The sequence below is a fragment of the Sus scrofa genome, chromosome 14, assembly GCF_054392235.1.
Source record: "Sus scrofa isolate SSC_HxYL_T2T_F1_AM1 chromosome 14, Sscrofa_HxYL_maternal_Yorkshire_Landrace_v2.0, whole genome shotgun sequence".
NCBI lineage: Eukaryota > Metazoa > Chordata > Mammalia > Artiodactyla > Suidae > Sus > Sus scrofa.
The window spans coordinates 107,260,834-107,278,945 of record NC_139396.1 but is presented as its reverse complement, the minus strand read 5'-3'; the positions used below and the strand labels follow the sequence as shown (position 1 = coordinate 107,278,945).

The 18,112-nt window shown below is 36.2% G+C and overlaps 1 long non-coding RNA gene and 1 other non-coding gene across 2 annotated transcripts in view; one reads left to right on the top strand and one right to left on the bottom strand.

Annotated features, from left to right (window-relative positions):
* LOC106506064 (uncharacterized) overlaps positions 1 to 18,112 on the top strand; it is a 356,616-nt gene that overhangs the window by 306,719 nt on the left and 31,785 nt on the right. The window lies entirely within an intron of this gene.
* LOC146396918 (U6 spliceosomal RNA) lies at positions 16,075 to 16,178 on the bottom strand. Its single transcript, XR_014828490.1, has one exon. It is a non-coding gene; the product is annotated as a U6 spliceosomal RNA (small nuclear RNA).

Below are 18,112 nucleotides of genomic sequence, written 5' to 3'. Positions count from 1 at the left end.
CCACTGAACAGCCCCCTCATGCACCTATACAGGTCCTATTTATCGCTCCCTCCATCTTCCCCCTCAGGTCTGGGGAATGATAATGAATGACTTCCTGCTATTGTCAATCCCAGGATCCTTCAGAATTCCACCTTGGTGTCTCTTCACCCTGTTTAGACATTTGTAAATTGTTGAGTCCGTAAACCATCTTTAACTCCCCATTTTGAGTATGCCGTCAGTTTCCTGCCAGACAGCGAGTTATAGAAAAAGTGGGGATTGCTTATTAAGTGGTGTTCCCTTGCAATTGTGATAGAGAAAAATATCATCTTGACCAGTAACTGAATGTCAAGATCCAGGAATTATATTGGTATGTTTTTCATCTAAAACAGAGAGCTGCAGTTATAGTCACTGATAATGGCTTGTACTGTGATTCTTTATGACCCATCTCTCTAATGGAAAACCTGTATCCTTACCTCCTGCATGTCCCAAGTTTTCAAAGTTGGAAAGCATTTCTGCCATTTCCCTATGACACGGCTTTGGATTTGACATATTGTGGCCAGATACTTCCATTGGACCCCTACTTTTATGGGTCAAGAAACCAATGTGTGGGTTTTGCTAGCTGTTGAATATAGCCATTTCCAGTAAGTACTCTGTACCTGCCATATCTTTAGGCTCTTACTGGTTCTATAATCATGTATAGAGAGAACTTTAGAATAGAATAATAGAGAATAATAGATCCAGGTCCATATTTTACATGGTGGAATGTAGTGCTTAAGGGGTGCAATGACTGAGTGTTGTCCCACGTACCAGTGTTGAATGAGTTCTGAAGGGTGTAGATACTTCCTTTTACCCACTATACAGTTATTCTGCAAAATGGCCACAGCCACCTTGGTGAGTCTTAGAGTAAGATTCAGAGTTCTTGCTGCTGATTTTGTTTGAGACCCCCTTTCAAGATTGCCCAGCCTCCCCTTTATTAAGTAAACCCTGGGATTTTAACTGACTCTGATTAGATATTAAATAAAGGATTATGACTCTTTTTAGGTTGCCCTATGTTCATGAAGCTTTTAATTTGTTTTGTTCTTGCCCTAGTTTCACAAGGAATGTAATAGGATGCCCATTTATTTATTAATCATTCCCCATAAAGGTCATTTCACAGCAGATCTACTATGATGCCTGATGCTGCATTTTTGGTCCCTAAATATCCCGACTCTGGTAACCCCTGCCTGGCCTTGGCCACTCATGATTGTGCTAGACACACTGAAATTAAGAAAACTATTTCAGACACAGTAGTTCCTACCAAGCATCCCTGACCTTGAGAGAAAAGCTTAGTTTGGACAGGAGATTTTGCACATGTTAAATCCACTCCAATATTTATTTCTCCCTAAGTCTCTGTAGTCCTTCTCTAATAGCACATTAAGAAACTGTTGGCATCTTAACTTCATTTAGTGAAGGCCTTTGTTGAACCCATGTTTCAGTTAATCAACCAAGCAACCAATTAGAACTACTCCCTGCTGCTTGTGCTAACACATTGAATTCAGAAATGTTTCAAAGTGCATAATAGATATATTAAGTGGAATTTAAAGTTGAGCCAGCTTTTCTTTGGCCTGGCATTTTCAGAATGTGGCATTTCTACACATATTTTCTAGAATTTTGAAGATAGAGGTAAATAAAGCCCTTCAATTATTTTGGAGGATAATTTTTCTTGTTAGGTCTTTGATTGGGAGAAGTGGCTATCAGTGCTACTTTACAGGATGATGAGAGCCAGTGACTTCCAAGCCTCACCAAATGGCTTTCCTTTGGAATTGGTGGGGAGGATGGGAGCGGGGCAGGGGAAACCTGGCGCTTAATGAACCATGAAAGTTTGGACAATGAGTTTTTCAGCAGTAACCATGACATATAAGACAAGTCCCTGCTCCTATTTTTTCAGAATGAGGTACTTGATTCTCCAAATATAAGTAATAATATCAAATTATGAATTTAAGAATGAATACAATCTTATGCATTTGCTTAATAATTATTCACCGATTGATTAATTTTGTTACCTGCAAAAAGTCACATGGTGCATAGTTTAGGAAAAATATTTTTCTTGGGTTGGTGTTGAAATGATTCCTTCTATTCAATTTGTGATTAGCTATAAGAATATTGCATTTCTTGGTGTCAAAAATTGTAGGATTTACTTAAAAGGAACTGTTATCAGATTCACTGTGATTTTATTCTGTGGAAGGGATCATGCTGTATATTTGATAAGAAGCATCTTTAAAACAAAACAAAAAAACACATGAAATTCAGGGGTTGAGTTTAATTTTGTTACCATATTTTTCAATTATGCAATTTCTATTTGCTTTAAATTTTTTTCTAGTTCTTTGCTGAGACTTTTTTTCCCAAGAGAATTCATAATTGGTGACCAGAGCATTTTTGTGATGTCTAGTTTAAAATCTTTCAGCTAATTCATCAGGAGAGTCATTTTGGTGTTGGCAGCAGTTGATTGACTTCTCATTCAAGTTGTGATTTTTTTTTATTTTTATTTTTTATTATTTACCCAATACAGTTTTTTCTACTGTACAGCAGAGTGACCCAGTTACACACACATGTACACATTCTATTTTCACACATTATCATGCTCCATTACAAGTGACTAAACATAGTGACCCAGTTACACATACATGTACACATTCTATTTTCACACATTATCATGCTCCATTATAAGTGACTAAACATAGTTCCCAGTGCTACACAGCAGGATCTCATTGCTAATCCACTCCAAAAGCAATGGTTTGCAACCATTAACCCCAAGCTCCCAATCCATCCCACTCTCTCCTCCTCCCCCTAGGCAACCACAAGTCTATTCTCCAAGTCCATGATTTTCTTTTCTGTGGAAAGGTTCATTTGTGCTATATATTAGATTCCAGATATCAGTGATATCATATAGTATTTGTCTCTTTCTGACTTATTTCACTCAGTATGAGAGTCTCTAGTTCCATCCATGTTGCTGTAAATGGCATTATGTGATTCTTTTTTATGGCTGAGTAGTATTCCATTGTGTATATATACCACATCTTCCTAATCCAATCCTCTGTTGATGGACATTTGGGTTGTTTCCATGTCTTGGCTATTGTGAGTAGTGCTACAATGAACATGCAGGTGCATGTTTCTTTTTCAAGGGGAGTTTTGTCTGGCTATACGCCCAAGGGTGGGATTGCTGGGTAATATGGCACTTCTATGTATAGTGTTATAAGGTACCTCCATACTGTTCTCCATAGTGGTTGTACCAGCTTACATTCCCATCAACAGTACAGGAGAGTTCCCTTTTCTCCACAACCCCTCCAGCACTTGTTATTTGTGGACTTATTAATGATGGCCATTCTGACTGATATGAGGTGGTATCTCATGGTAGTTTTGAATTGAATTTCTCTAATAATCATGGATGTTGAGCATTTTTTCATGTTCTTGTTGGCCATTTGTAAATCTTGTTGGAGAGTTGTCTCTTCAGGTCTTTCGCCCATTTTTTCCATTGGGTGGTTGGCTTTTTTGCTGTTGAGTTATATAAGTTGCTTATATATTCTAGAGATTAAGCCCTGTCAGGTGTATCATTTGAAAATATCTTCTCCCATTCTGTAAATTATCTTTTTGTTTTCTTTTTTGTTTCCAAGCAAAAGCTTGTCAGTTTGATTAGGTCCCATTGGTTTATTTTTCCTTTATTTCTATTGCTTTGGGAGACTGACCTGAGAAAACATTTGTAAGTAAGGGATGGGAAAAGATATTTCATGACATGGACAAGACAGGAAAGCAGGAGTAGCAATACTCATATCAGACAAAATAGACTTTAAAATTAAGGCCATAAAGAAAGACAAAGAATGACACTATTTAATGGTTAAAGGATCCATTCAAGAAGAGGATATTACAATCATCAATATATGCCCCTAATATCGGAGCACCCAGATACCTCCAGCAAGTACTAACATATATGAAAGGAGAAATGGATGGGAATACAAGCATAGTAGGACATTTTAACACCCCACTCACATCAATGGACAGATTCTCTAGACAGAAAATCAGTAAAGCAACAGAGATCCTAAAAGGACACAATAGAAAAGTTAGACTTAATGGACATTTTCAGGACATTAAATTAAAAAAATCAAAATATACATTCTTCTCAAATGCACCTGGAACATTGTCAAGAATTGATCACATATTGGGGCACAAAGATAACCTCAACAAATTTAAGAGTATGGAAATTATTTCAAGTATGTTCTCTGACCACAATGGCAAGAAACTAGAAATCAACCACAGGAAAAGAAATGAGAAAAAACTGACTACATGGAGACTAAACAACATGCCACTAAAAAACCAATGGGTCAATGAGGAAATCAAGAAGGAAATTTAAAAATACCTCAAGACAGATGATAATGAAGATGCAGCCACTAAAAATCTATTGGGTGCCACAAAAGCAGTGCTCAGAGGGATATTCATAGCAATACAGGCCTTCCTCAAAAAAGAAGCAAAATCTCAAATCAATGACTTAACCCAGCACTTAAATGAATTAGAAAAAGAAGAACAAACCAAACCTAAAGTCAGCAGAAGGACAGAAATCATAAAGATCAAAGAGGAAATCAATAAAATAGAGATTCTAAAAACAATAAAAAAATTGATAAAACCAAGAGTTGGTTCTTTGAAAAGGTAAACAAAATTGACAAATCTCTGGCTAGACTCACCAAGGAGAGGAGAGAAAAAACCCAGATAAACAAAATAAGAAATGAAAAAGGAGAAATCACAACAGATACTACAGAAATACAAAAAAAAAAAAACTATGAGAGACTACTCTCAACAATTATATGCCAACAAATTTGACAACCTAGAAGAAATGGACAACTTTCTAGAGACTTACAGCCTGCCAAAACTGAATCAAGAAAAAATGATCAAATTGTGATTTTTCTAGTTCTTTGTAGGATAAGTCATTTTCGATTGTGCCTTGAACACATCTATTGTGTTAGGATACTCTTGGTCTTATTAAAATCTTTTATTTTGGCATGCAATCATTGTATTTAGTTTTAGATGTAGTTCCTGCCACCTGCAATGTGGTTTTAATAGCAGTTTAATTTTCAGAATCTTTGGAGAGCTATTTTGGTTTTCTTGGTTAAACTGCTGCTAATGGGTCTCCTACTGGTCCTGCTTGTGCTGGCTGGGGGCGGGGGGGGTGTCAAAGGAGTTTGCCCAGGCCCAGGAGAATGGGTGCAGAGAGAATCCCTTTGCTTTTTCCCCATTCTGCTTAGATGTCTCTAGACAGGTAAGGAGTGACATCATCATCATCATCATCATCATCATCATCATCATCATTTTGTCTTTTTAGGGCTGCACCTGCAGCATGTGGAAGTTCCCAGGCTGGTGGTCTAATCAGAGCTATAGCCACTGGCCTACAACATAGCCACAGCAATGTCAGATCTGAGCCACATCTGCTACCTTCACCACAGCTCATGGCAATGCCAGGTCCTTAACCCACTGAGCAAGGCCAGGGATCAAACTGGTATCCTCACAGATACTAGTCAGGTTTGTTACCACTGAGCCACAATGGAACTCCCAGGAGTGACTTTAGATTGTTCAGAACAAAAGGCTTCCTGGATCAGGCCACTTTTTATAGTTGGGATTATTTAGTCTGGTTCTGTCTGCCCACCTGGGCATCTTTTTGGGGAAAAGTGGTCTTCAGGCTTGATGAAGAAGAGTGTTCCTCCAGCTGCTAACTTTTGGTCATGGTCCCAGTTGATCTTTGCTTATAGTGTTGGGTTCACCTTTTGTCAAATGGGTCCCATCACTTTGGGGAAGGAATGAGCCTGTGTGGACTCTATGTGATTCCTGTTGCTGGGCTTGAGGTGGTGAAACATGGCACTTGGATTGCCTTCTTCTGATCTTCGCAGGTTGCAAGATGCCCTGTTGTGCTCTTCCTTAAATCTTAGGGTCCCCAAAAGCTTGCCTTCTTCTTACCTATCTTTCAGAGTTCTTCTTTGGTTATCTTCTTTTTTTTTCATTTTTTAAAGTTTTATTGTTTACTTACAATTTTGTAATAATTTCTGCTGTGCAGCAAATTTATTCTCTTTCAGATTCTTTTCCCACATAGTTTATAGTAGATTACTGGGTAGAGTTCTTTGTGCTATACAGCATGTCCCTGTTGGCCAGTCATTCCATATACCTCAGTGTGCATATACTAGTCCCAAACCCAGTCCATCCCTACCCTCTCTAACCTCTCCCCTTTTGGTAAACATAAGTTGGTTTTCAAAGTCTGTGGGTCTGTTTCTCCTTTGGTTATCTTCTGAGCCATTCTAATGCTATGACTTTGTTTAGCAAGGAGGCATTGGAAGACATGGGTCAATCTCTCATTGTCTGGACCTGAATTCCTGGGGTTAAGTTTACTATTGCAGTGAGAAAATCTACATAATTTCCTGAAGGCATTCAGTTATATACAACAGTGTCAGGATTCAAATACATTTCTGCCTAAATCCAAAATTTATGCTCTTTATTCTCTTCTCAAATACTATTTTGGGGGAGATATTAATGGAAAACATCCAGTAATTAATAGCAGAAATCTTTCCATTCAGCACCCACATTTACCAGTGGATTCAGTTTATTTAAATAGTGTTTGTGCCCCAATCTTCCTACCCTGAGGGATAAATAGAGACTGAGTGATAGATACAGGCATGCTTCCTGGACAGAGAAATGCTATTTACCCAGACACCATTCCCCAGTGTAACCACCCTGCAGCTTTTCAGATGTCTCCTTTTCTATGCCTCTTTAGGCTGTATTCTGCTGCTACACAATTAACACCTTTTAAACCATTTGCCCTGTGGATAACACTAGCTTCTCCACATGACAGTGAGGTGGGGAAACAGCTGTTTTTCCACGTCTAATCTGAAGTGAAAGAAAGTTAATCACCAATAAGGTGCTTAAGATCCCACTTGGCTATATAGAGGGTAACACTGAATCCAATATAGAAATGTTTAACTCATTTACAAGGTTCTTCTTTGGAGTGATTATATATGAAACAAATAAAAAGATTTAAGTTATACGTAGAACATAAGCACAGTTTTTCTCACTGATAGTTATTCTCAGTAGGTTCATAGCTGTCATGTGTCAGGCCATGGAAGGAAGCAGTAAAATGGATCCAGATTAAGACAACCTTTGAGAACAGTCCTTTGTTAAGGCTAAATGAATCCTGCCATAATGACTTCTTTATGTATAATATTAAGAAAATGGAGTTTAAAACTGAAGCCTGTGAACAATAGATGGATCTGCTGATTGAAGTAGGCTTGCAGTAACCCCCACTTTCTGTGAAAATCCCAATCTTAGGTAAAGGCAGGCAGTAATGGATTCTTCTGTGGTATTCTGGGCCCCCCAACTGGCCAAGAGCACCATCTCTTCAGGAACCTTTGTTTTGTTTGTTTCTATGAAAAGTAGTTTGAGTACAAAGCAAACTATTTTATTTAGAATGAATAAGAAATGAGATCCTACTCTGCAGTGCAGGGAATTATAGCCAGTCTCTAGGGATAGAACATGATGAGGGATGATATGAGAAAAAGAATGTATATATGTATGCCTGGGTTACTTTGCTATATAGCAGAAATCTGTACAACATTGTAAATCAACTGTGCTAAAAAAAAAAAAAAGAGTACAGAACATACAGGTGAGTGAGCCTTGATCTTGGCTATGCCTCAAGCAGACATTTTCAGTACACAGTTGGACAAGTCTAAGGAGAACTCTTAGCAATCAGTTGATATGTAATATGGGAAGGATTTTTCTCTATCTGGTGCGAGCTAGATGTTTCCCACTCCTTTGTATTTAGAAGATACCATGTTAGGAAGCGGCAAAATCCTACCTCGGTTCCCTAAGTTTGGGATCCTCTTCCTTTGTTCTCTGTCCTTGAAAGTCTTTTCTTTCTTCAAGGTCCAGTTCCAATGCCTACTATGAGCTTTAGGACCCAGTACTCCGTCTTACTCAGCTTCACACAGTGATGCTTACCTACCATGGCACACATATATCAGCTGCTAGCAGCTTATCCTTTATATCCCAGCACCATCCTTCCCTAACCTCCAGATCTGGTCCTCCATCAGCCTCTCTCATTTTCTGTCATGGGCTATGTCATACTTTGCAAGAGCATATTTATGCAGTTGTTTCATATGTATGTTTCTCTTACAGTTCTGTTTTTGCTTATTAATTTCTCAGAAAAAAAGCCTATCTCCTGGTATATGATTTGCAGTAAAAACAAAGAAACAGGCAAGTATTTGTTGAATATTTAATTAATATATTTTAAAATCAAACTGACTTAATTAGTAGGTCTTTCATAATAGACAACTGCATTATAGCCGCAGTGGAATAAATAATCAAGGGATATTAATGAAACTCAAATTAATTCTAAAAGTATTTGTATTTATGAAAGTGGCCCTTGCCAGATGTAACTTCCTTGGACCTGGTATGCTGAAGAAAACAAAAGCTCGCCAAATTAATGGTAATGCAAATATTCTGGTGACATTTTAGAAAGATAGTCCAGAAGCTCTAGGACATGTTTCACAGGGCTTTTGACCAAAGTTGCTGAGAGATTTCACCTGTCAATATGTAGTGTGGAGAAAGTCAAAGCCATTGGTACCTATTTATTATTGAGTCTAGTCATTCTTCTTTTTTTTTTTAATTGGAGAAATTTGTTTTTTTGGTAATAAAATTTTAGTAACTTCAGATCATGCTGAAAACCATGCTCTGAGACTTTTCTGCTGTGTACGAGTATGTTTGAATACTTGGGCATGCTTAGAGGTGGGAGGGATTCTGAAAGGACTTTTCAAACTTCTCATCTCCTTCAGTGTCTGAATCCAAATTGAGGTTTCATCAGATCTTCTTAACTTTCTTCCTAGAAAGATGAGCTATTTTTTTGGAAAGAAAGATCATACATTTATTTTTTGATTTTTTTTATCTTTTTTTTAATTTAAAAAATTAAAAAGTGTATTTTTTGGCTGCACCTGTGGCACGTGGAAGTTCCTGGGCCAGTGATCGAACTCACTTCACAAAAGCAACCCAAGCTGCTACAGTGACAATGTTGGATCCTTAACATGCCCCCCCCCTTTAAATTTAAAATTAAAAAAAAAATTTAACCTCCAGCCCGGTAGTACACATGTTGCAGGAAACAAAATATCATTGATATATTTTTTTTTTCTATTTAGGGCTGCACCTGCAGCATATGGACATTCCTGGGATAGGGGTTGAATTGGAGTTCCATTGTCAGCCTATGCCATATCTACAACCACAGTAATGCTGGATGCATATCCCATGCCTCAACTTGTGGCAACATAAGATACTTAATGCACTGAGCAAGGCCAGGGATCAAAGCCACATCTTCACGGACACTATGTGGTGTTCTTAACCTGCTGAGCCACAATGGGAACTCCTCATTGAAGCTTTTTTGCTTTCGGGTGCACCTATTTCTTTTTGTTCCTTTTTTTTTAAGTAGACTTCTTTTTTTTATTAGAGTAATTTTAGTTTCACAGCAAAATGGAAGGGAAAGACAGAGATTTTCCATATACCTCCTGCTCCCACTCAGGCATAGCTTGGCCCCATTATCATCCAGAGTGGTATATTTGTTACAATGAATGAACAAAAAAATACCTTGAGGCAACATTAGTTCACATCAGGGTTCACTCTTGGTTTTGGGCATTCTATGGGTTTGGACAAACTTGTGGTGATATGTCTCCATCCTTATATCAGAGTAGTTTCACTGTCCTAAGAATCCTCTGCTTTATCATCTCTCCTAACCCTCTAACCTCTGTCGACTATTGATCTTTTTACTGTCCCCATAGTTTTGTCCTTTTAAGAATGTTATATAGTTGCAATAATACAGTATATTGCCTTTTCAGATTGTCTTCTTTCACTTAGTAATATAGATATACCTATTTCTGCTTCAGCCTTTCCCCTACTTTCTCATTCCTGGGGTGATTTCAATGGGAAGAGAGTTGAAGGGATGGAAGAGGAATTAGATGCCTGTGACAAATTTGCCATTAAAAATATTATGTAGTTTAACCTTTCTCCCCTTGATTATCAATTAACTAAAATTTATTTTTTGGTTTTGAACTTAACTTTAGAAATTATATTCTTTGTCATCCCTACTTTCCTAATTCCTAGGAGTCATCAGGTTATTAGTAAATGTTTTAAAATAATTTACTTATACTAGTTAATTATGAAATGATCAACTTAATGAGCAAATATTTCTTATTATTCCCATTTTATCAATATTTATCTCAAAGTAGTTCATGAGCATTGAAAGTAATATTGAATTAATTTTGAAATTAATTTATAACCTCAAATTACTATGTAACACCAGTCTTTCAGTAATTACTTCCAAATTAAAAAACAAATGTACTCACTTTGCTGGAAAAAATATTTATTGCCCATTTTCTTTATTGGAAAACAAAAAGATATAATTAATGGCAAAGTACAAAGAAGGTGAATCAAAGGACAGAGCTTCACAGCCAACTGCAGAACCATGGGATTAAAAATCCCCCGATTCTGTTTTTCCATCACAAGTCTCAATAATTACACCAGAGGCTGAAGCATTGCCAGACCTTGGCAAAAAAAGTAAAGTGGATGAAATTTGTCTTCATCCTCATTTAATTCGCTAGTGAATTCTCTACTATTTTTATTGTCTCACAGGCAAAAAGACTAGATGTTTTTTTTCTTTTGTTAGTTTTTGGCTGCAATCGATAAAAATCAACTTTGTTAGGCTTCAGGAAAATAGGGAATAGGGGAAGCATCCTGGAGTGTCTTGTATCATCATAGCAGAGCTGGATATTGAGTCCTGAAGCAGAGTTCAGGGCAGCCTGGAAACTTCAGCAGCAGAAGTTCATAAACCTTCTTTCCTGGCAATTCCATGAGTGTGGCTCTCCTCCTATGATATGGTGTCTGTGCTCTGTCAAGTTTGGTTGTCTGTAAGAGAAAGTCCCCATCACCAGTGTGGTCAAGGGCAGAGACACAAGCACCTGGGGCCTCCCCTTATATCATGTACTCTTTCAGAGCGTGGAAATGAGCCAGGCAGCCACTCCAAGGGGTACCACTTTTCCGTGGAGGAAAAGGAGTCTGCTAAAATTGACTGTGGGGGGTTATATTTGGAAAATGTGCTACCATTTCTTCAGTGCTATCACATTTGAGACACTAAGATATACTTTTTAAACCAATGGGGGAAAAATGACAATCAAATCACTGGTTACTTTCATAGATGTAGGGTACAGGATGGGATACTTTGGCCAAGAGAAACATAGTCAATAGTAAAAGAGAATGATCATAAGAACCAATAAATAAAGTTAAATGGGTCTTCTCTCTGTGCCACTTGAGAAACTTCTTGGTATCCTCCTGTTCCTAAGAGTCTTGGGGGTAAAGACAAGTACAAACTAAGATTTATTACTTGGTCCTAGGAAATGAGGCAATCCTAACTCAATCCATTTGAGTAATAGCATCCCTGCTGTTGGAGAGGATGGTGGTGGGAGCTTATACTTCCTGACAACTTACTAAAACACTATTCTAGGCCCTTTATTCATCCAATCTTAATAATTGCCTATTAGGTCATACTATTATTGTTTCGATTTTAACTCTGACGTAAAGCTGAAAGTTTCTAGTTGGTTTCACTAATCAGCATGTGCAAACAGGAGAAGCAAACTGTCGAGGAATATATTCCCCTATTTTATTGCCCTGTTGTGGAAAAGACTTTGGCATCGGGATTTGGGTCGGGAGAATCCCTTTCCCAATCTAAGCTCACTCTGGAATACTCAGTATGTATTAAGATGTAAAATAAATGTTAAGGGCCTTTCTCTATTAGATATATATCTTTACTTATCTGACAAGATTACTTGTTTTATATTTCAAGTAATATTTCTAATAATAGTGGAAATGGAAGAAAATGGCACCAGAAATAGTCTACAAAATAATTACAACAGTTATGCAGTATAAACATAAGTTATAGGTTCATATGATTGTAGAATTAATCATCATATAAACATATAATAAAAATATAAAATGTGCTGCTTTTACAATACCCCTGTAGGTTGGGCAGGGTAAGAACCATTGGCCTCACTCACAAAGGAAGAGCCTAGGGTTGCTCAGCTGGAAAAATGTAGGTCTCTTATTAGAAATGGCTCATCCAATTCCTACTTATGATAATTAAATGAATTAGTGACATTTAAGATTTCTTTTAAATGAGGTGTCCCTCCCCCTCCCCCTCCCTGCTCAAATGGTGCTAGAGGAGGCCTAGTGGAGAGTTATAACTTTTTTTTTTTTTTTTTTTTTTTTTTTTTTAGGGCTGCACCTGTGGCATATGGAGGTTCCCAGGTGAGGGGTCAAATCAGAGTTGTAGCTGCTGGCCTACACCACAGCCACAGCAACACTGAATCTGAGCTGTATCTGTGATGTACATTGCAGCTCATGGCAATACCAGATCCTTAACCCACTGAGTGAGGCCAGGGATCAAACCTGCATCCTCATGGATACTAGTTAGATTGTTTCCACTGAGCCACGATGTGAACTCCGAGAGTTATAACTTCCACCACTGCCAGTTAACAAAGCCGTTCTTCCAACTCTGTCTCACTGAAGGCTTCATAGAAAGCAGCCCTGGGCACTCCTAAGCCTCCCAAGAAGATGTCAGTCACAACTAGTGGGGATCCAGAACTCTCACCTCTGCCAACAGTAATAAGGAGCCCCTCTCATCCTGAGGTGTCAGCAGATATGGCTCTTATTATTGACCTGAAAAGGTCAGTAAAATAGATCTGTAGCAAGATTGACAAAAAAGAAAGAGACAAATTACCACTCTCAAGAATGACAGGAGATATCATTATAGTTCCTGCATATATCAAAAGGATAATAAAGGATTATTCTGAATAACTTTTGCATACACATGTTTGCTATCTTAAATGAAATAGTCTAATTCCTAAAAAAATACAATGATCATAACCCACCCGATACAAAAAAATTAAATAGCCCTATGAATATTCAGGAAATTATATTTGCAGTGAAAAAATTACCCCAAAAGATATCTCCAGAATGAGATGATTTCACTGCCAAGTGTTTAAATAAGAATCATCACCAGTACTATACAATCTATTCCAGAAAATAGAAAAGGAAGGGACACTTCCCAATTAATTTTAGGAAGTTGCTATTTGGATAACAAAACCAAACCAAAATGTACCAAAAGAACCCAACAACAGATCAGTATTCCTCAAGAATACAGTCACAGGAGTTCCCATTGTGGCTCAGTGGTTAACGAATCCGACTAGGAACCATGAGGTTGTGGGTTTGATCCCTGGCCTTGCTCAGTGGGTTAAGGATCTGGCATTGCCGTGAGCTGTGGTGTAGGTTGCAGATGCGGCTCGGATCCTATGTTGCTGTGGTTGTGGCATAAGCCAGCAGCTACGACTCCGATTCGACCCCTAGCCTGGGAACCTCCATGTGCAACGGGAGTGGCCCAGGAAAATAGCAAAAATACAAAACAAACAAAAAAAAAAAAAGAATACTGTCACAGAAATCTCTAAGAAAATATTTGCAAATAGTATTCATATATACATATATATCAAAATCAATGTAGTCTACCATATTAACAAGCTAAAGAAGAAAGATTACATCACCATATAAATTAGTACAGAAAGAACATTTAACAAAATTTAACATTCATTATAAAAAACTCTCAGAAAAATAGTATTAGAGAATTTCATCCACTTGATAAAGAGCATGCATAAAATACCCACATCTAATAGTATAGGTAATGATGAAAAGAGTGAGTGCTTTACCCCTAAGATTGAGAACAAGGCAAGGGATTCTATTTCATATTCTGATCTCACTGAACATAATGCTAGGTGTTATAGCCAGTGCAATCAGGCAAGAAAAAGAAGTAAAAGCATACAGAATGAGAAGGAAAAAATAAAACAGTCCTTATTTGTAGATGACATGATAATCTACATAGAAAATCACAGGTAATCTACAACATTTCCAAAACCGATATGTGAATATAAATATAAACTATGGAACTATGGACATCAAAATTAAGAATAAAATGCCATATAATATTGGTAAAAAAATGAAATACTTTGATGTAAATCTCTCAGATATGTTTCGGGCTTGTGTGCTGAAAACTGCATAATGCTGAAGAAAGAAATCAAAGCAATTCGTGTTCATGGAATAGAAAATGCAATATATTAAAGATATTGATTCTTTCCTAATTAATATGCCTTTAATGCAATTCATGCCAAATCTCAACAATATTTTGTAGATATAGACAGAATGAATATAACATTTATATGGAAGGAAAAAAGAACTAGAATAAAACAATTTTGAAAGGAATCTGTGTACTCAATTTCAAGACATTGTATAGCCATAGTAATTAAGATTGTGTGGTATTGGTGAAGGAATAGCTACATAGCTAATTAAAAAACAGAATAGAAAAACAGAAATATACCCATATAAATACATCCTGTTTATTTTTGGCAAAGGTGAAAAAAGCAGTTCAATGGAGAAAAGACAACTTTTTCCATAAATGGTGCTTGAAGAGTTGGACATCTATAGGATAAAACCTTATGTACATGTCATACTTTATACAAAAATTAATTCAAAATTGATAATGTTAAATTTTAAATGCAAAAATATAAAACTTTTAGGAAAAGTAGAAAATTATCAAGTTCTTGAAGAATTCAAAAAATTTTTCTACTTGATAGCAACAGCATAATCCATAAAAGGAAATATTGATAAATTGACTTTATCCATATTTGTCCTATGAAATATTCAGTTAGGAGGATAAAAAACCAAGCTATAGTGTAAAATGTTTACAAACAAAATATACAATGTATCCAAATAATATCTAGACAAGAACTCTCATTGCTCAACAAAATAAAAAAAATTCAATTAGAGAATGGGAAAAACAAGACATCTCATTGAAGGATCTAAAGGTGATGTATGAAAAGATGTTCAACATCATCAGCCATTAGCTAAATGACAACTAAAATCACAATGATATCACTATACGTTTATCAGAATGCTTAAATAATTTTTTTAACAAGTGACAACACCTAATACTGACAAGGCTGTGGAAAAACTAGATCATTCCTACATTGCTCTTGGGAATATAAAATACACAGCCACTTTAGAAAACAGTTTAGCAGTTTCCTATAAAACTAAACAGGTAACATACAACCCAGTAAGTGCATTGTATACATTTATCCTGGAAAAATAAACTTCACTTACAAGAACACTTGTGCATGGATATTTTTAGCAGATTTATTCATAATAGCCCTAAATTGGAAACAATTCAGATGTCCTTCAATATGTGAATAGTTAAACAAACTGTTATATACCTCATATCATGGAATACTACTCAGCCATAAAAAGGAACAAAATATTGGTGCACACAACAATGGGGATAAATCTCTAAAGAATTTTATGCTGAGTTAAAAAAAAGCCAATTCCCCAAATTTCCACATTATAGGAGTCTATTTCTATAACATTCTTGAAATGACAGAATTATATAAATAAACAATAGATTAACATTGTCAAGGATTAAGGAGAGGGTGGGGCAGAGAGAAATGGATTTGGATATAAAAGGGCAACATGAGGGGTCCTTGTGAGGTAGAAATGTATTTCAATGATCAATTTTAGTATCCTTGTTTGTATTGTACTGTAGTTTTGCAAAATGTTATTATTGGGGGAATTGGATAGTGTGTAGTGACATCTCTCTACATTATTTCTTATACCTGCATGTGAATCAATTATTATAATAAAATATAATTAGCAAAAAATACTAGACATGTTCTATAACTCAATGAAATAAGGCATGCAAACAAAAAGTTCACAGTCTTGGAATTAAGTTAGGAGAGCCATTTAGCGAGGAACTGGAGCTTTATTGCACTTTATAAATCCTTTCTTTTTTAATTAATAAACTTTATATAAATATTATTATTTGAACCATCTCAAGCATATAGTCCAGTATCTTTAAATTCATTCACATTTTTATGCAACAATCACAAAATCTATATCCAGAACTTTTTCATCATTCCAAACTGAAACTCCATATCCACTAAATAATAACTCCCCATTCCCCCAAATATGAGATGCTTCAAGAATTTTCCTGTCATCCTTGTGGGAAGGACCATGCTCATCTCTGTATTGTTCTAATTTTATTTTATTTTAATTTTTTTCCTAAAAATAAAGCATTTATTCAGCATTGTCACAAATGTATAGAATCCAGAGAAACATGCAAAATGTTGAAGGAACTCTGTTGTGAATTACAGATAATTTTTTCTTCTTAAGCTGTGTTTTCAAAACATTCTAAAAATGATTAAACAATATTATTATTATAAAAATGAGTATTATTCAGACACACTAAATTAATATTGACCTGAGTACTATCCCTCTGGTATAATTTCCATTTTGTTTTTTCCCACAAGTATTGTTCTAATTTTAATATGTGTTCTGCCAAATGAACACCTGAATCCTTTCTTTTAGGTGGCTATTTTTTTTTTTCCACCTGCGTGTGATAGCATCTGGATGATAATTCAAAGATATCATTCCTGGCTGCCATTTGATTTGCTTAAAATGCTATGGTTAACAGATTCGATTGTTTGATTTGATTCTTTTGCCTTAAGACAACTTCATAGATGTTTTGAAGATTATGTTTGTAAGCAAATTGATCCAACTTGAAAACATCTGCTTTTTCTTGCCTTTTTTCTTGTTTGCTCTATGAAATTTACCATTTGGTAACTATGGTGCTCATTCTGTGTAACCTAAAATTTCATGTGTCTATGGATTTTTTGTACCTGGGGAAATTCTGAGGGAAGGAATATTCTTTCATAATTCAAGAAATCAGCTATTTCAATAAATTACTCTTGGTTATCTTTGTTTCTCTCTCTCTCGAAATTATGCAAGATTCAAAACCTGTTTTTAAAGCTCTACTCTATGTATAATTCTTTACAAAAGCACCTTGAATTCTGCAGATATTTTGTAGAATGTATTCTATTTAATCTCTCCATTTCAGTTGGGATATATTTTATAAAACTTGTAACTCTTCTCTGATATTGAAGTATTTTGAGAGTTTGAGATTTTTTCCCTTAGTGTGGAAATCTGTTGCACTTCAATTCTTAGACCATTTTTTAGAAGAGTTTTAGATTTAGAGAAAAGTTGAGAAGATAGTAAGAGAATTTTCCTACATCTTACACTCAGTTTCCCTTATATTTGTATAAATAATAAGGCATTTTTTTTTTTGTCTTTTTAGGGCTGTACCCATGGCATATGGAAGTTTCCAGGCTAGGGTTGAATAGGATCTGTAGCTGCCGACCTACACCACAGCCACAGCAATGCCAGATCTGAGATGCATCATGCGACCTACACTATAGATCATGGCAATGTCGAATCCTTAACCCATTGAGCAAGGCCAAGGATTGAACCTGCATCCTTGTGGATACTAGTTGGGTTCGTTACTACTGAGCCACAATGGGAACTGCTAATAAGCCAATATTGATATATTATTATATTGATATATTATTATTAGCTAAAGTTCATAGTTTATTCAGATTTCCTTATCTTTTACCTAGATCCCATCCAGGACACCACATGTCATTTAGTTGCTGCGTTCCCTTTAGCTCCTCTGAGCTGTGGAGTTTCTCAGATTTTCCATGTTTTTGATTATCTTGATCGTTTTAAGGATTGCTCATTACGTGTTTGTAGGATGTCCTACAATTGGGCTTTATGTGATGTCTTTCTCAAGAATACAGAAATCAAGTGCCATTTTAATCTGTTCATTGTCTGAGTTAGATGAAGGAGATGGTTGGGGGTAAGAGCTCAGAATTGCTTGGTTTACACATCCAAGGCATACTTTCAGACAAGTTGTTTGCTATCTCTAGAGATTAGCTAATTTGGGCAGAGGCAATACCTCCCTGAGTCCACAGGTCCCAAGATGTCAAAGTATCATACAGAAAATGAAAAAGCGTGAATTATATACAACTGATTATTTTACTGTTTCCATGGTTGTACTTTTTCCAGAATGTCATATAATTGGAATCATACAATATATAGACTTTTCAGATTGATTTCTTTCCCTTAGCAAGATGTTTTTAAATTTCCTTTAGGAGTTCCCATTGTG